Below are 20960 nucleotides of genomic sequence, written 5' to 3'. Positions count from 1 at the left end.
AAACCACAAAATATTTTTAATTGTTACCCCCATTTTTTGAGGTAAACAGTTTGGCACCCACCGTGGGGCTAAAGATAATAGTGATTACTTTAGTGCTAGTTTTCTGATAACACACGTTATTCTTCACACTTTATCTTGTCAAGGTTTCTTTGATTTCAGGATTAATCATGTCTAGCACACAAAACGTACCTGCTCATAACAGTGAAGGTCTTGGAGAAAACAGCGGCGTAGGGCTCGGTGTACCACCCGTAAATCCTGAGGGAGTGCCAAACGTGGAGCCAGTTGACATTAGCTCCTGTGAGCACGTGATTTTTGCCCTATAGATGAATTATTCCCAAAAAATTCAAACAAATTGATCCCTTTCATCATTTTGCAATTTTGTGAATTTTGTGTTATTTTCTGTCAACTATTTGCATTTTATTTGTGCATTTTTAATTCATATGAAAGATACAAAATACATTTGGCATTTGTTTGAGATTTAATTTCATATTTTAGGATTAAGTAGTAGTTTAAGTTGCTTGAAAACAAAGAAAATAACAAAAATAACCCACTTTTGCATTTTTAATTGTTTAATTGTGAATTCGTCGCGAAGTAGATTTTAAATAATTTTAGGATTTAATTAGGACTTTATTTTAACTTTTGCATTTTTGTAAATCAGAAAAATACAGAAATACAAATTGAAATACAAAAAATAAACAAAAGAAATAAAAAATGAAGAAACAAAAGCAAGGAAAAGAGGGTTGTTACTAAGAGACCCAAGTTGGGCCATTTAATTCATTTCTTCAGCCCAAATACATGACCGAGTAGCATCCCAACCCACCCCAATACCCGGTCCACCTGTTACTAAACCAAAACGACGCTGTTTCGTTGCTTATTGATCCAGACCGTCGAGGTAACCTAGATCAACGGTTGGGAACTGACCAAAATTTGATATATATATATGTCCGAAACTAACCCCCCCGCCCCCTTCTCAGATCCCCCTCTTAATCAAACCAAACCCTAATCCCAACCGCCCCTGTTCTCTCCGGTGTAATATGTCGGCGGCGACAACACTAGATATGCCAATGGCCGCCAAAACTACACCATTAATTCCCCTCAGTCTCCTCATCTCAAATATCTAATTCTTTTCCCTCGAATCGACGTCAAACTCGTCGAATCTTCTTCAAAAGCTTTTCCGGCCATGACTCCAAGTAGCCCAAACACCACCAAACTTACACCATAGGACCATCACAACCTCCTCTATCAAAACCCCAAGGTCCTGACCCTCAAACATGGCCGGAACTGTTCGAATATTAGTTTGAACTTTTCCGGCCAAAACCTTAGTTGCACCAAATTACCCCAAATTGATACCACATAGTCCCTGGGCTTCCCTCTTGAAGAATCTGCAGTCCAGAGCACCCAATTCCCACTGGAGATGATCGAATCTGGACTCTGAGAGTTAGCCAAATTTTGGAAGTTAAATCAGTGAGCTTTTGAGTTTTTCCCTTTCTTTGTTTAAATCCTTGCTTTTGATTCTGTTCTCATATTGGTTGACGTTTAGTTTAATTTGCGTTTTAATTTTTTGTCAATATTGCTCTAATCTTGTATCCTAATTTGTTTTGATTAATCCTAGTTGTTTGTTTTTAATCTGTTCCAATTCCGGATTTTAGTTTGATTTTTAGTTAAGCTTTTGATAATTTGTTAACTAGTTTAATTAAGTTTTGTTTGAATTAATTTCTGGTATTCATTTAGTTTAGGTTAATTATTAGTTGGTTCAGTTTCAGTTTAATTAATCGTCATAATTAGTTGAATTTGGTTATAGTTGATAGTTTAATTTGGTCATTAATTCTGAGTTCAATTGCTAGATTCAATAAGCGTTTAAATTGGTATAGATTCAGAGTTTAGGAAAATGTTTGGTTATAGATGTAATTTTAGTTTAAGTTTAGGGGTAGTTTAGGCATGGAAAAGGGTTGTTTTGTTAAGAATAGTAATTTCAAAACCAAAATAAGGGTAGTATAGGTATTCTATAGGTAGAAGAACACCCTAGGGCCTTCTAGAAGGGAGTCTTGGTGTAAGTTTCAGCTTTTTAGAAGCAGTAACTTGAGTAACAAGGCAGAAATAAGAGGATCAAACTGAAAATGAAGAGGGACTAAAAAGAAAACCAAAATCTGATTATTCACTCTTGTGTTGCCTATAAATTGGCATTTTCATGCTTTTAGAAGGGGTTCTGGGGGTTCAACGATAAAAATTCCCACCTACAGCTCTCTCCCATTCTCAAAATTTCTGATTAGCATTTGAATTCAAATATACAAAAACATCAAAAATAGGAAACCAAAAAAACATTTCACTGTTTCATAGCCTATTTCATTCAATTTTCAGATTCTGCTTTGGTGCTCTTCATTTCTGTTCTGTACCCGAGTGTTTGTAGAATTAAAGGTGCTTGAGGTTATTCTGGGTGATTGCTGGTCATTTACTTTCGATTGCTGAAAGGTTTTGTAGCTTCTGGCATAGTTGCAACTACATTTGAGTGTGTTCAAGTAACTTGTGGCGGTTTGCTTGGGTGTGGCCTTGATTTCAAATTCTTCGTTGTTATCGAGATAAGTTCTGGCTGATTGATTTTTGCTCGTGGTGTTTGCTGCTAACTGATTCTACTTCTTTTTAATTCCGAAATTCCAGGTACACGCTTGAATCCTAATTGATGTAGCTTTGGGATTGGTACGACGTGAAAATGCTTCTGCCTGTGAAGTGATGGACAGTCAAATGGATTTGAATAATACATGATAGGTTTATGTAATTTGAGTTCTGTTGGTTATGTGTATTGGACTGCATGATTGGGACTGCTTAGGATCAATTTGGACTGTTAATCTGTGAGGGACTGAACTGTGCTTAGTGTAGTTTCTTGTTTAAAGTTTCGGCACTTAGGAACTAATTCAAAATCTACAATATGCACTCTGTGTATGCTAGTTGAGTTTAGAACTGTTAATCTCAACTGGTGGGATGTGTGCATATACGTCATTTCAGTTTTAGTTAAATTCAGGTTCAAAAGTGAGCATGAAATTTCAATGGCACAAGGTGTTAGCTAAAATTCCTACGTAGGTACAGTTTTCGTTGCCAGATTTTCATTGTTAATTATCATTGTTAAGAATGTATGAGTAGATCTGATTGATTAAGTGGAACAATTATAAAATAAACAAACAATGCAATTGCTTGATTCATGGATACATTTACAGGACTCACAAGTACATGCAAATCGTGTTAGGAGACTAGTAGTAATTTGGATTCATTGATAAGCTGAACGGGACATCGTCCAAACAAAATACATAAATTGTGGGGCCCTTGATAGATGGTGATATTAAAATACTTAGAATTCGGGATGGGCCATTTAGCGAATTTCATGGCCTTCCCCAAAGATAATAACGCGTTAGTCACTTTAGGCGCGCTTTTAATAATTCACCTTCCTAAAGTCGGGTGTGCATTTCATGTAATCCAAATCAAATCCCAAAACATTGAATAAAATGTGTTCCGGATGGCGGGTGCATTTCATGTGACGCGATCCAAAGACACATTTTAAATGACGTTCAACTTTCTTTAAAAAATTAAATAAAAGTTCTTTAAAAGTAAAAATCAGCACATAGGTTCATCATGTAATAAATCAGATAAATAAGTTAAATACGACAATTGAGCGACCGTGCTAGAACCACGGAACCTGGGAATGCCTAACACCTTCTCCTGGGTTAACAGGACCTTTTCATGAATTTCAAATCCATCCGGATTTCCGAACCTTGAATATAGGAAGTTGAAAGAACAACACCCTTTGACAACGTTGCTTTTTCTGATTTGATTACTGATATTCAGAAGATCAAAAAATTGGTGTACTGAGGGAGCCTTTGGGAATATAAGATTCTAGTTTCTCAAATCTCCATTAAAACCGGAATATCCAGCTATTTCTTCTAATGTGGGAGTAAGCTCGAAATCAGAGAAGCGAAAGACATTGTGAACAGGGTCCCAAAAAGTCACTAGTACCGTAATCAAATCATTGCGCGGTTTAACTTTCATAATATCTATGAGAGCTCCCAAGTACTTAATGACCCATTTCTGACCATCTCCTCCCAACTCATACAACCACACCGGAAGCCGAAACAGAATCTCATCTACATCTGTGAACGGTGGGTTTTGGATGGTGCTCATTTTGTACCTGTGAGTGATTTTAAATTTAAAAAAAAAAAACAAAATCAAGACTAAAAAAATCATTAATATTCATATATATAAAAAATACTTCGATGAAGAAGGTTTAAAGGCTGTGTTTGCTAACCGGTGAAATTTTTTTATTTTTTTTTTTAAAAAAAACGACCAAAGGCGGTTCTTGCAAAAAACAACCTTCCGGTGCCCTTTTGGGGACATTCGGCATATTTTGGACAAGAATGGCATCGCCTTACTTATGACAACACAATGACATTTATGTACCCACATTTTTAATTATCTATTTATTTTTTTATTTTTTTTAATAGTTGGGCCCGATGTGGGTTGCCTACGTATCTCACATCCTGCGAGAATCAAACTTATGTAGTTTGTAATAATAAAACCATTTTAAAAAGAAACATGACATTTCCTTTTCTTTTAAAAATTTTAAAATATTTTGGAAATTATTTTTTTTTTTCAAAAATAGCCAATTTTCTTTCTCGGTTCTCACATTGATTTTCCTTTTCTAACTTTTTTCTATAAGCTGGTCAACATGCAAATTCGAAACAAATGAATGCACAAGTAGCAAGTAAGATGCATCAGGATGGTCTTTTCATTTCGGGTACACCTGTCCTAGACAGACCCAACCCCTGTGTTGAGTCTCCGAAGTCAAATGCACATGATGCAAACAAACGTTCCTACTAGGGATCCGGCATGAAGCTGAGTTATTCTAAGTGTAAAACCTGGGTATACTGTTCTAGACCTGGCTTACCCAAGCAGACAGCTCGAGCCGAAGTGGAGGCAACGTACCGGGAGCACAAAAGTCTACCCGGCCTAGTTACTTGACCCAACTTCGTTCTATTTGGTATGACCTCTAACAGAAAGGTGGGCCACGCGCACGTGTGCACCATAAATTCAGAAGACTCGGAAAGAAAAAGGGTTTCGTAACAGTTTAATATACAGTTCAGATAATATCAAAGTGGTAAAAAGCAACATTTAGCACATTAGGCTCACACATGTGAATAAACCAGATAATAAATAAAGCCAAATATAACAATTATTCTAAGCTCAAATTCTTGAACCCTGAACCATAGATTCTGGGTTTGTTCCCCAGCAGAGTCGCCAGAGCTGTCACACCTCCTTTTTCCTACACCCCGGAAAAGGGGTATAAATATAAGGGAGTTTTTCCAATTAAAGGACAATCGAAACGGGATTATTTATATTAAATTCAGAGTCGCCACTTGGGAGATTTATGGTGTCCCAAGTCACCGGTTTAAATCCCGAATCGAGGAAAATATTGACTCTGTATTACATTCCGCGAGCCAGAAATCCAGGTAAGGAATTCTGTTAACCCGGGAGAAGGTGTTAGGCATTCCCGAGTTTCGTGGTTCTAGCGCGGTCGCTTAACAATTTATACTTGGCCTGATTATCTGACTTATTACATGTTTTAAACTTATCGTGTATTTTTAGCTTTTATAACCGCTTTTAGCTTGATTATTTGTAATTATAGAATTGTCTTGAAACGAATCACGCGTACGTATATTCGTTTTATTTTTGCATGTAAGGAATCATATCACGCGTACGTGTACATAATTAATAACACTTTTGGCGCGTCAAAATTATGTCACGCGAACGTGTCCACGATTAATAATGCTTTTGTCGATTTATTAAGAAATATTGGGTTGAAGTTGCGCAAACGCATCCCTCAAGTCACTTTTTAGAATCAAATTCGCCATCATGTTACGCGAAACGTATACGTAATCACAACACTAGTCTAAATCGAGCCTAAAACAAACTACGAGTGTTCATTTTTTAGAAATTGTAATCGTGTCACGCGACGTGTACACAATTGAATTAATAACATTTTATTATTACTAAAATTGTGTCGCCCAAAGTTGCGCAAATGCATACTTTGACTTATATTTGAAAATCATAATTATATCACGCGAACATCGAAAAATTCTAAAGATTGCCTATCTGGGTGTTGGCGGCCTAAGCATGTCCCTAGCAATAAGCAACAAAGTATAGTAATAAAACGTTTCAAATCCAAATTGTCACTCACGCTTAAATCTAATCCTTCTGTCGAAGCCTATAATTTATAAAATATTAAAAATTTACAACTGATGGTTAATAAAGGAAAGCAAAAAGAACATTGAAGAGTGACACTAAATAATTAAGATTCCAAAGAATTAAGATTCATCAAGTGATTGCCATAGGTTATATGATTCAAATGTGTGAATGGCACGCCTCAAAACTATTCAACTAGAAGTATTAAGGAGATACGTAATTAAAACTAATTTAAAATTAAATATCACAACCACACCGCGAAAATAGTACCCTTGATATAATTATGTACCTAGAGCTTGATCACCATATTTATAAATTGTTTGTTCTCTTCCTATGCTTGAGACCAATTGTATGTGTTTAAAACTTGCAAAATGGTTTACGTGTAAAGTTGGGAGAAACTTTAGCTGATATGCATACCTATTTGTTTTATGAAATAACCATCACTCTACCCAGAGCAAACTCAACTTTGTATACCAAGCTAGAAGTATTGAAACTGATTCAACAAAAAGGAAATTCTGTTTTTTTATATAATTAGACACCTACATGATTTCTGATTCAACCAGTCCTTCACTTATCAAATTCAAAATCAATTTTCGCATATTTTTCCATGAACCTTAACCTTAAAATCAGGCGGGATCGCACTTACATTTTTATTTGCCAACAAAAACTAAAATCACAAGCAAGCCTGAAGAATTGATGCTCATACAGACCATCTAGATGGTAACTTCTGATTAATTATCTCAGTACAAATCCTAACTGTATAATAGACAGTGTTTCACCGTAGCAACTCCTAATTTTAGGTTACAGAAAAACCAATCAATATACTCAAACAATCTATCCTTACAGCATGTTTTAAACAGTTCATTCATGCAACTAGAGTCCAAACAATATTGTAACACCCAGTATTCTGAAATTATACATTGAATCTAAGCAAACTAAATGAACCGGCACTCAACACCAACCAGAAATTATACCAAAACAAGATGAAACACCTAATCGTACATAATGGTAAAGATTAACAGTAACTACATCAGAGATTTAAAATGTCTTATTCAAATTTCGACTTGAACTTCTAAATCTTCATACATGCTTAGTAAATACTCAATTCCATGACAAGTTTTGACAATGTACCTGGAGTAAGGAGAAACAAAAGAGATGAGGAAACAGTAATCCGTAGCAAAAGCAGCAACAACACACCCAGATTTAGTAAATGAAACCAGAAAATTGATTCAAAATCCAATGGAACAATGGTCTTCAACACAGCTTGATCAAAAAAAACCTTCCAAAAACTAATATAAAACCAATTCAAATCCCTTTACTGAACACTATTGTTTGCAGAACTTAAACGAATCAAGAATTACTGAAACAATGGAATAGCAGAAGATATCTAGCTTTTTTTGTATTTTTCTGGACTCTATCTCTTCAGCCCTCTTTCTGTTTTTCAGCTCTCTCTCTCCTCTCCTCTTTTTTTTCGTCTCTGATTTTCAGCTCCCTGAAATGGGCATTCAATTAGTGTATTTTCCACTACCAATTCAACTTTTCATTTCTTTAATCATCCACTTAATTGTCCACTCAATTAGCGCTTTTAGTTAATTCGTTAATGCACATACTACCCTACCACTATTAGGAGCTTCTCAATTAGTAACCACTTGCATAAACTTATACTATCAGTTGATTATTATACACATTCAACCAAATTATTGAACTAATCCCAGTTATTCTGCTTAAGTGATTAAACAAGATACCATTTCAAAGTTTTCTGATATCCTAATTATACGAAACACATCCACAAAACCAATGTACATAAATAAACAGTGAACAAAAATAGTTTATACCATAGTACTGATCGAATTTTTATTGACTAGGAAAAGAAAAGGTGATGGGGAAGACGAATATCAGAATAAAACTAATGTAAATAAACAAAGACTAAGAAAGAACTCACCGGACAGGCTCGAACTTGGGTTTGGCTTTGATACTGTGACTCACCCCAAACTGATGCTAATCATTGTTCTTTATCAAGAACAAATGAACAACATCGGTTTTGTAGTGAGTCGACCTTCTACTCACAACAACTAGAGGTTTGGATCGATGCATGTCATCAAGCTTAATGGAAACTGATTTTGAACTTTTAGGTTCGAATTTTAGATTTAAAATTCGACGAGTTCCGGTCAGATTCGAAGGAAACCATTGATGGATTTGGTATGAGGGAGTCATGGGGGTTGTGTGGTATTAATTTGGGAGGGATTGGAGTCGGCGCCACCACCGGAGAAAGTTAGGGCGGCGCTAGGGTTCATCCTTTTGAATCGATATTCGAAGGGATTCAGGCATGTTCGAAGGTAACGGGTTACGGATCCGGGAAGAGGGGATCGAGGGGGTTCTGGGGTGTATTTTTGGGGCGGTTTGGGTCATCGGAACCGCCGTAAGGCGATTTCCGGTGAGGCTGAGGACAGTGGTGTGGGGCGGCGTTATATTTGGTGTCTGAGGGGATGAGAAATGAGCTAATAAAAATATTTTTTTTATATATTTATGTGTATAATATACATATTTTGGTTAGCGAATGCAATTAGTTTCGGCTGACCGATTAATTTTATATTTTTTCCTTAAAATAGGAATAGGCCAACCTAACCTGACACAATACCCATTTACATAAATTAAAATAATACTAAAAATAAATTTTTCCCTCACAAAAAAAAACTTAATTTGGAATGCATGAAACAACTCTGAAAAAAAAAAGGTATAATTGGAAAGATCTTAAAACAAGTATGAATATCTTGAAAAGAAAATAAAAGATTGAAGAATCATATTTTGTGAAATTCAGCCGTAACAAATTGTAGAAAGTTGCTAGTTGCGTCGAAATAATGGTAAAAATTGTTGAATTTGAGGCAGGCTCAAAATCTAATACTATTATGACTTGCACTTCTCAGCAATTCACTCTTCCAGGATTAGTGCCAATTCAGTGTAAAACGGTAAGAGGAAAGACAAGTGGGTTGCTCAAGTGGGGAACATCATTTACTTTCAATCAATAGGTTGTTAAGGTGGGGAACACTTTTCAAATTAAAAAAAAAAACGTAAGTAAGAGGAAAATGATTACTTTTCAGAAACAATTACAACAAATTCTCTTAAGGCTGACAAACAGTTTTTCGCTCTAATAAAATTCCATCGACCCTTATTAAAATTTCATCAGAGTACGTAGATAACACACACACACACATTTGCGATATAGGCTTCAGTCACACCATAGCCTAGCCTGAGGTTGTTGGAGAACTAACTGCAGCAACACTTGTAATCCATCATTCTTTTTCTACATTGTGAACATTCAAAACAGACATATTTGCACAATTTGGTAACTTACTTGAGTTGTAGTTCCAGGAAGAACCTAGAATACATTTTCAGGAAAATCCAGTCCTTTTCATTACTAGAAATTCGACAAAAAATGACCAAAAAAAAACAACCAAAGTTGGTCGGTAATGGTCAATAACAGTCCAGAACGTGACCATTTATGTGTGGGCGGTATTTTGATGGTCGGAAGGGCATACCCACCAAAGTTGATCGGAATTTAACAAACCGGCAAAAGTTGGTCGGTTTTTTCCGACCAAAGTTGGTCGGTATTTTAATTATGTAATCAAAAGATTCATCATCTGGGAATCGAATCGGGATCTGTACTGTGGCAGGATACTATTCTACCACTAGACCATTGGTGCATTTTATTTTAAGACTGTCTTTTATTTGATTATACTCTTTAATTATATTTTCGCACGAAAGTAACCGTCTAAAGTTTGGTCGGTTTCTTAAATATTAGTTTTAATTTAAGTGAAAAACCGACTAGAGTTGGTCGGTTTCTTGAAAAATAAATTTTGCGAAACTCAAAAATAGTTTCCCGCATTTTTGCACCAAAGAAAACCGATCAAAGTTGGTCTGTTTCGTAAAAAAAATTTAAAAAATAAAATATTTTGAAAAACCGACCAACTTTTGTCGGTTTTTAACCGGTTTTTTGATGGTAGACCGTGATCAGTTTTTGCCGAATTTCTAGTAGTGTTTGTCCAAACCTTGTATATACATTATTATTAAATACACTAAATGTTCATAAATATGTTTTTATTGAATTTTATTTGATGCCTTTATAAGATTAGGAACGAATTTATTCGAGACAAAGTGGGAGTGGCTCCCGTGGAAAACAAGATGCGGGAGTTGAGTCTGAGATGGTTCGGGCACGTGCAAAGGAGGAATACAGATGCTCCTGTTAGGAGGTGTGAGTGGCTGGTCGTGGCAGCGCTGAAAAGGGGTAGATAAAGGCCGAAGAAGTATTGGGGAGAGGTGATTAAGCAGGATATGACGCTACTTCAACTCACTGAGATATGACCCGGAATAAAAGGGTGTGGGGGTCTAAGATTAAGGTAGTTGGCTAGTAGGTAGTCGAGAGTTCTCCGTTCTTTTTTAATAGTATTAGTACTTAGTAGCTCCCTTGTTTTTCTCGTATTCTTTGACCTCCAGTATTTGCTTATTGTTTGCTCTGTGTATCGTATTTTTCAATTTGTTACTATTTGATGCTATTTTATCTTTTACATGTTGTTGTTGTAACTGTAGTTGTCTTTTTCCCCTCATCGTCTTTTGTCCCCCAATTCTTTCTTTCTTTTTCGTCTTCTTCCTTTCTCTCTTTTCGATTGATTATATTATGAGATTTTTTTCCCACATTGAATGTAATTATGTTCTAGTTATTTACAACTATTAGAATTATCCTTCACTGTTTAATTAGGAAAAGATGTCCCCTCCCACAAATTATGATTACTTGTTACTCTTTTAATCTTGACCTTAAGAGTGATAAGCAAAATACATTTAGGAAAACATGGGCGATTATGTAGTTTAGCTGTACGAGCCCATTAAATACATGAACATTAACAAGTGAAGAAAGCAAAGTACATTTCAATTAACTACAAATTTAAACGAATATGATGACCACCAACTGATTCTACTAATTAATAAAAGAAATCTTAAACTGCGATGGGGACCAACAATGTAACAGATCAAGAAAGAAATAGGGATTACTGTGTTGAAGCTCATGCCATCTCTTCTTTTCAGTTGCCAAGTTAAATCACTCATTTTAAAAAGTGCTGTTTCGTTTATTCACTTTAATAAAACAATGGCACTTGCTCTGTCTTTTTGTAGGGTCCCTGCAATGTGCACTCTCTTTCGCAAATAGAATCAGAGAACTCTCATTTATATATATCCATCCTTCTTTCTTTTGTTATGTCATAGCCTCAATTATTTCTATCGGAGCCAACCAACACAAGGGCAAGATATAAGTCTATCCACTAAAGTAACAAATGAGGAAATATCATCTTGTCACTTTTGCTTCAACTAGAGTTTTAACTTTAAAACGCACAATTCTCTTCCCACTTCAGTGACCACTAGACCACACAGTGCACCAACCCTCGCGTATCCAACTTCAAAAGTGAGAAGAGTACAGCACACCCATTGAAGCTTTGGACAATAAAAGCATTAGAAAATTGAAAACCCCACTGGATAATTTAACAAGACAAAAGTCTCCGGACAAAGAACTGTCTTGTATAGCAAAAAGGCCACAATAAAGGTCCAAAACGACCTCATTAATCCTAGATCAAATAACAATGAGAACCAAATAGTTCTTGGAATTGAATCAATCAAGCACCATCAACTTGTTAAGATTCAGCAACAATTATTTCTCCTTCCATAGGTTGAGACTCTGCAACATTCCATTCAGTAACATTTCACCCACCAACTTATATTCCAGTGACATTTTCTCAGCTGCTAATCAAAGGATAGAGAATCAGTGATCATGAGAATTCAATGAGTTATTGATCACTACAAATTAGTCTTAATCATAAGCAAGTGGACGTCAATAAAGAATAAATAGAGAGTTCTTTATGTATACAAGACTCTGATTGGTTGTAATTTCACGAGATTGTATATAATCCAATGTTCCGATAAAATCTTCACTGCCCACGTAGCTCCATTCTAATTCATCAAGAATCAATATTACGTAAAATAAAATTAAAAAGGAACAATAGCACTTTTGGTCACTAAGTTATTGGTATATTCTACTTTTGATCCTTGGTATACGTAATATTGATCCTTTTGATATACCTACCAAGGTACCATCCCTAGATCCCACTTGTGGGATTTGTTGATCCTTCTGATATACGACTCAGCATATTTAACCTTAAATTAATTAAAGTGAGCATTTTGGTCCTTTCATGTCTAAAATATGTTACATTTGGACTATTCATGAATAATATTAATGTCAAATATGAAGTAACGGTTACTCCAATACTTAATGACAAAGTGCAATTAACTCAATTAAAAAAGAAAAAAAGCACTAGAAACGTTCTCTATATTAACTGCCGGCACATAAATTTCTGACAACACTAAACGACGTAACGCAGTAAAACTAACAAAACTCAATCCAACCTAACTGATATCATCTACCTATGTTGTCAAGTGTTACTACTACATTTATCTCCAACAACATGCTTGTGTTATGACAACCTAAACACTACATTACTTCAGTTATTTTTCAAATGTACCTTTCTTTTTCTTCTTGGTCTTCATAGGTAAGGCTAGCCAGGTCTTGATTTCAGGCTCATTGTCTATTGTCTTCGCAGGTGTCAGCTCCTGGATAGCATGAGATGTGATCCTATCTGGCCCATTAGGCATCAATAGCACAGTGAATTTTATGTGAGCAACCAAATCACCTGCATAAAGTTTGCAAGTACAAGGGACATTACCGGAATATGATGACAACACAGAAAAGAAATGAGAGATAATTACATTTTTGGGCCCCTCAAAAGAATAATAGCCAGTAAATGTAGAGGTTTTGTATTTTAAATACACACATAATCAGTGTATATGTTTTGTATATTTGGGTAGCGACCTTATTTAATTTCCGTCGACGGCCAAACATGACCCAAATTACAGCAGCTTAAGCATATGGAGTTATGGTGTAGAACAGAGAGGTGAAATATTTTATTTTTTTAAATGCAAAGCGCTAAAATATTTTACGGACCAGGTTTCTCATGTAGAACAGGATATGGCTGCAAAAGTTCATGTTTAACGCATTCGACTAGTCCCACACGAGCTCTTTTCTCCTCCAAATCCCTGTTATGAAGAACAAGGATACAACATGATAATCATGAAACAACTATACTTACTACGGCACAATTCGTTAAAAAGAAAAAAATTGAAAATCATGACAACCTTGCTGTAAATGGCATGATAGGGACCTTCTGACTGATTTCTCTGAAGATAACCCTCGATGCTTTCATCTTCAGGTTGTAGCTTTTATCTACATCTCTCTTGTAGATGGTTGTTTGTTTCCCGTCCAACAATATTGGCTGCGAAATTTGAATGGCACAAGAAAGTAAATACTTGTGAGATTTTCACTGGGATAATTCCATTTTTGGACCGCTCAAAAAATTAATAGCCAGCAAATGCATAGGTTTTGTATATCAAGTATAAATATACATATAGTATACATAAATATACAAATATACATAATAAGTGTGTATGTTCTGTATATTCTGGTTAACGGACGTAAATAGCTTCGGCCGACGGGCCAAAAACGAGAAAAGCCCATTTTCAATTGATAAGTTTTGGTTTCCATGTAATTGTCCGGCCTCAAAGTTTCAACATTTTACCTTTCCTTCACCAGTGCTTGTAACAATGTTAACCGAATAGACCTCATTCTCCTCAAACTCTGCATCGTCTACTCTGGTATCAGGATTGGACACACTTGAGACGACTTTGTTTCCGTCAATCACAAACTGCTTCATTTGATGGCTCAAAACACCCTCAACGATCTTGCAGTCATATGCTGCAGCAACTTTCTGAATAGCTTCTGTTACATCCGATTTCTGCAACGTCAAAGAAACTGAGCAACAAATATCTAACAGAAACTAGTCGCTATAACAACAGTAGCTAGAAAAGAACTACTGGGATGAACTGTCAAAACAACAAGCATAAGATAAAAGGCAAGTCGTCATTAATCTTGAACTTAAATCCACCTATGTAGTATTTTCAAAAATTCAAACAAGACCAAGGCATAAATAATTAACTCACACAGCATATTGAGGCAACTAGGAGGGGATAATAGCAGTCTCAAACAAGTTGGGGTTGGCTATATAAATCCCCACTTCATTTGAACTCATTTCTTATCATCATAATACTCCCTCCGGTTCACAATAAGTGTCCAATTTGCTTTTAGCACGCCCATTAATAAAATACTAAATTCTATACAAAAATACTTACTATGACTAAACTACCCCTAATTAAACATTTAATGTGAGTGAGGAGTAAGAAAACTTTTTAGGGATATGTACACAGCGGTTATTTTGTAAAAACAAATTGAATTCTTTCTTGATTACATAACTTGACACTTATTTTGAACCAAAATGAAAAAGCAAATTGATCACTTATTGTGAACCGGAGGGAGTAGTAAATAAACTAAAAGTAAATAAGTTAAATATATATAAAAATAATTAAAACAAATCACTAAATAATAATATTAGAAGCTTTCTAAAAAGTCTAAAAACATATCCTTAACTAGTGCTATCACCTATATGAATCTTTTTCTTCCATTGTGTCTTATCTTTAGCTAAATACACTCTTATTTTAAGAAACAAGTTCACACTTTTAAAACATGATCATATAACCATAAGTCACCACTGCTTAATGACTACTCGCGCATTAGGCACTTCCAACTAAATGATCTTTTTTCCCAAGACTTGAGACAGTAAAGGTCTTGCTTCTAGAGCTAGGATCAAGATTCAAGCCAAACAAATCTTGATTTTCAAATTTCACTTTGATGCTCAAGTTTGAACTTCAAATCCACTTTCCTAGCACAATCAGGCTGGGCAGATGGCAATAAACAACCTCCAAGCAGCACTTAACAGACTTACCCATATATTCATCACATTCCTTCTATCTAATCAAGCCCACCTAAAGGCTAAAATCTATGTTGCTCGGACTCTCCAAAAATGCAGTACTTTTGAAGAATCTGATACGCACCCGTCAACATTTTGATAAGATAGATAACAATATTTTGAGGTAAAAGTGTAAAACACACAACTAATCTTTAGCAACTGGCACTTGACCCGCATTGTTACTCCTGCAGTCTCCATAAGGGAATGATAATTGTTACTGTGAACCGTCCTATACATATAAGTGGTGGTAACTAAAGTTTGAAAAGCTCGACTTGACGCAAGATAACGTTTCCCGACTCTTCCATTATATAACATCAAATATTCTAGCGTGCCAGAATAAGAAAGATTTAGATTACACATTACCTTCCTTCCTGGTTTCACAAGCCTCACAGCAACTTCAGCCGCTGTATTAGCAGCTGCAACTACATCAGCAGCTCTACCAGTAGCAGGTCCTCCCTGGATCACATGCGTATGAGCAACTACAGCAATAAAGCCATCTATATGACACCCCATATCACTGCAAACAAAAAAAAAGTAACCATGTCTTACTCTTACAAACAGCTTATCTGATTCCACAATATAAAAGACAGTCAAGTTATCAAAAAGCAGCTTCATGATCAGCATTAAACAATTAAACCTTAAGGGGTCGTTAGGTCAATGGTTAAGAAGTGAGTTATTCGTGTATTGAAACCAGCATAACCAATTCTATATTTGGTAGTATTTAGTTGCTATGCATAAAATTCAGCACATCAAGTATGGTGTTTGGTTTCTAGTTTACGACCCCGCATAACTAATACACCCTCCGTCCCAATTTATGCGAAACACTCTCTGTTTTAGTTTGCCCCCAAAAGAATATCACCTTTCTATAACTAGAAGCAACTTAACTTTAAAATTCCCCTTTTACACTTAATTAAGATGTATAGTCACACAAATGTCTAACAGTCTAAGGTTTGTTTTAGACCATAAATTTCAAAAGTCTTCCTTTCTTTCTTAAACTTTGTGCCTAGTCAAATGGTGTCATATAAATTGGAACGGAGGGAGTACATGTATAAGTTATGAGAGAATCTATGTATTATTTATGAAGGGTGGAAGATGGAATAAGAAATACATGAATAACTAAACCGTGCATAACTCCAACCAACAACCAAACGACCCCTGTAGAGTTACAACTGGATCACAGACTACACGTCTCTTTCCTACCATGCACAATCATTGAAAGAAATTAAATCGCCTCAAAATGCTCTAACTATTACTTACATTTTCACCATATCACCTTCTTCCAATACTGTCTCATCACTAGACAGTGGAGAAAATGGCAGACGGTATTGTTAACTGAAATGCAGGTCGGAAATGCCACGCCCCTCTCGATTTTCTTCTTCACGTTCTTGTATATATTCCCTGTTTGCCTGTACCAGGATTCACTCATAAACAGAAACTCGGAAATAGAAAATCTGACTAAGATATAAAAAAGAGAAATGCTCATACTCTTTGATAAAGGCATCTCCTTTTTCACAAAGATCAACTATCTTAGCTTTTGTCTTGCATTCAGACACCACTAGCTGCATAGCCTCTGCAGAATCAATAGCAAAATATTTTTTTTGAAACTGGTAACTGTATAAATCAATAGCAAAATATCAGAAAAATCTAATGATAAATTGACATAAATAGCCGCCCACCAAAATAATAGCTCGTATAATTTTTGTATATTATTAATGACTTAATGTAATATTATTTATGTACATTTTTATACAAAATAGTGTATATTTTTGTATATTCGGCTAGCCGGCCAAATGTGTAACTTGCCCAAATTTATTACCAACTTTGTTTTATTTTATCATTACTAATTGGGTGTCAAACTGTTTATTTTCTTCTTCCTCTTTTGATAAAATACTATTTGTGGAACCAACCTATTCTTTTACTACCATCTTTTATATAGTTGAATATTTTTTAGCACAAAAGTTTGTAACATTAGCAGTTTTTTTTTCAGTTATCAGATAAACCAAAAATAGAAATGCCATTTTCAGGGACAATGTTCAATCCAAAAATCAAAAGGTGTATACAGAAAACATGAAAATATCCTATTTTTGACAAACAACAAACCAAAAAATGAAAACATGTCTTTTATTACCATCTTTTAATTTGAATATTTTTTAGTACAAAGTTTGGCAACATTAACAGTGATTTTCAGTTATCAGATTACTTAAATAGAGAAACCCCATTTTCGAGGGGACAATTCTCAATCCAAAAACCAAAACGGGTATAAAAAACATATAAATATTCTATCTTGGCAAGAAAATGACAAAAAAAGAATGAGATAAATAATATTAACTGTTGACAATTTCGGCAGCACTCTTATACTTAGTAAAAGGTTAAATGTGCTTAACCAAATAATGAGTCCATTGCTCAAATGATCACTCAACTATCCTAAATTATCTGCTAAAGTCACTTTTCTTTCGTTTGTAACAACAAAGTCACTAAACTATGTCTATAGGCTATTGCACTCAGAAGGTCACTCAACTAGATTTTCCAAATTTTTGATTGTGAAATACCTATTTTACCCTCTAAATTATCATTTTTTTTAACTTTTTAAATATTATAATTTTTTCTCTTCTTAATCTACATTGTGGGCTATAGAATAAATATATTTTATTTATAAAATAAAAAAATAGTTTTCAACTCATGTAATGACGGAATAATAATATAATTGAGCATAACTTTCAAGAATATATAATGTATATTATAAAAATACCTTTATTTAAATAACTATTTTTATATTACATGCATGAAATATATATTTTACAACCTTTATTTTCTTTCATTCTCAATTGTGTAAATAAATTTTTGAATTTTTATTGCTAATATTAAAACTATTATTACGATCAAATTATTCTAATTAATTTTTTTTATTATGCTTATTATTTTGTTATTCCGGCACTATATATGCTTAAATGCTTTTTATTTTTTTAATTTATAAATAAAATTTATTTATTCTATAGGTAAATCCATAATATAAATTAAAAAAAGAAAAATCATAATATTAAAAACGTTTTTAAAAAAAAGAATAAAAATGTTTATAATTTAGAGAGTAAAATAGGTATTTGACAACCCAAAATTTGAAAAATCTAGTTGAGTGACCTTTTGAGTGCTATATACATAGTTAAGACTTTGTTGTTACAAATGAAAGAAAAGTGACTTTAGCCGATAATTTGGGATAGTTGAGTGACCATTTGAGTAATGGACTCACCAAATATAACAAGGACATTATCAAAATCATCAATAATCAAGGGACCAAAAGTGCAATTATCCCTTTTAGCAGTGATTTTGATTTTTCAGTTATCAGATAACCCCAAAAGAGAAACACCATTAAAGGGCAATTTTCAATCCAAGAATCAAAAGGGGTGTCCAGAAAACATGTAAATATTCTAACTTTAACACAAAAAGGTACAAATTGATAAAAAATAATGAGATAAAGAATATTAACTGTTCTTTACTACCAACTTTTACATAATTTGAATACTTTTTAGTACAAAAGTTGGCAACATTAGCAGTGATTTTCAGTAATCAGATAGCCCAAATAGAGAAATCCCATTTTAAGGGTGAAAATTTTCAATCCAAGAATCAAAAGGGGTACATAAAAAACATGTAAATATTCTACTTTAACACAAAAAAGGCAAAAAATGACAAAAAAGAATGAGATAAAGAAGAATATTAATTGTTGAGTGTTGACGATTTTAGCAGCACCCCTATACTTAGTAACATCAGCAGTGTTTTTCAATAACCCAAATAGAGAAACCCCATTTTTAGGGGAACAATTTTCAATCCAAGAATCAAAAAGGGTATACAAAAACATGTAAATATTCTATCTTTCACATACAAAAAGCAGAAAATGACAAAAAAAGAATGGGATAAAGAATACTTATGGTTGACGATTTCAGCAGCACAGGGGTGGATTTATAGGTTATTTAACAGGGTATGCGAACCCATGGTGTCTCCGTCAAATTAGGTATTTTATGTATGTATTTTCTAAAATTGGTTTAATATTATATGTTGACACTCATGCTGAATGGTGCACTTGATTAAATATTGAGTTATTTACTCAAAGGAACACGTATCGATTCCCACTTAAGTAGTTGTTTTCTCCTTTCTTTAGGAGTGCACCCATATTCTAGAAATGCTAAATTCGCCACTGCAGCACCCTTGTACTTCTTCGCAAGTGTGCTTATACACACGGTATACAACATTATACGATATTATACAAACATTATACACTTATGATAAACAATATGTCCACCTTGTATAAAAGTGTATAATAGTGCATAAGAGGTGTTCAAGGAAAAATCAGGCTAAACCAGGTAATTAAGGAAACACAGGGGCTAAACCGGGTAAATATTCTTTCCTAGTAGACCCATAACATAATTTTCCCAAACCCCATTTTCGAGGGGAGAATTTTCAATCCAAAAGTCAAACGGGGTATACAGAAAACATGAAAATATCCTCTCTTTTTAACACTAAATAAAGCAAAAAATGACCAAAAAGAATGAGATAAAGAACAAAAGGGGTTGAAGAATATTAACTATGGAATCAAACTGTTCTTTTACTATGCATTTTACATAGTTTGATTATTTTTTAGTACAAACTTTTGTAACATTAGCAGTCATTTTCAGTTATCAGATAACGCAAATAGAGAAACCCCATTTTCAGGGAGGACATTTTCAATCGAAAAATCAATAGGGGTATACAGAAAACATGTAAAAATTCTATTTTTAACACAACATAAAGAAGAAATTAAATAACAAAAAAAGAATGAGATAAACAAGAATATTAACTGTTGAGGATTTCAGCAGCACTTTTATACTTGGTAACAACTTTTGGACTTGTCAGATCCAATTCCTTCTCTTCTCTCTCGTTGTCCGACATACTTAATCAAATTGGTGCTGAAAAAAGAAAGAAAAAAAAAGAAATGAAAATTAAAAAAATGGGAATTAGAAAAGGGACAAAAGAAACGTTAGAAACAGTGAAAAGGGTCATCGTAAATACATACAGTTTGGTTTCTTGCTGGGATGGAAATGGAGGCGAGAAGGGTTAAGGTAGCGTATTACTATTTACTAGCTTCCATAATAAACATAGCATTAATAATATTTAAAAACTCATGTTTGGCTATTGCGGGAAAAAATTACTCGATTAATAAAGTAAAATTTTATTAGATTAAGATTATATCAAAAGAGGTTTAACATAATATATTTTTCAACTCAAATAGAATATTTATTAGTTTCCGCGTAACAATGATCATCTCCCGTCCAAAAGCTTGTATAATTTAATTGGATTATATTTCTAAATTTTTATTTGGACAAAAAGAAGCTAATATAAGAAAGATAGAAGGAATTGGCAATATGAAATGACACGAAAGAGGATCTGATGCATATAAAGGATTTTGACATGAAATGACAGGAAAGAGGATCTGATGCATATAAAGGATTACATACATAAACAATATCACTGGATATTAGTTAGATACAATTTGAAACAATTATCCACTCTTGTATATTGTATGATCACCAAATGATACACTTTTTACATCTATGGGAGCACAACTACGTGAAAGGTTCATTAGGAATCAGTTCTGCAGCCATCAATACTTCTTCAGAAGTGCCAACTGATGTAGAATCTCTCCTAATTGCATCTGTCATTATTCTTGAAAGCCCAAAATTACATATTTTGACAGTGGAGTGCTTATTCCAAGTACCAACTGGTTTCAAACACTTCAGAGTAATTTAGTGAAGC

At 34.2% G+C, this 20960-nt stretch overlaps 1 pseudogene; it reads right to left on the bottom strand.

The window, feature by feature from the left end:
- Nucleotides 1–11719: 11719 nt before the first annotated feature.
- LOC104245134 (ERBB-3 BINDING PROTEIN 1-like) lies at nucleotides 11720–20241 on the bottom strand (annotated as a pseudogene).
- Between the last annotated feature and the right edge of the window lie 719 nt (nucleotides 20242–20960).

Source organism: Nicotiana sylvestris, chromosome 7 (genome assembly GCF_000393655.2).
Source record: "Nicotiana sylvestris chromosome 7, ASM39365v2, whole genome shotgun sequence".
Classification (NCBI taxonomy): Eukaryota; Viridiplantae; Streptophyta; class Magnoliopsida; order Solanales; family Solanaceae; genus Nicotiana; species Nicotiana sylvestris.
This window is presented reverse-complemented; position numbering and strand designations above follow the sequence as displayed.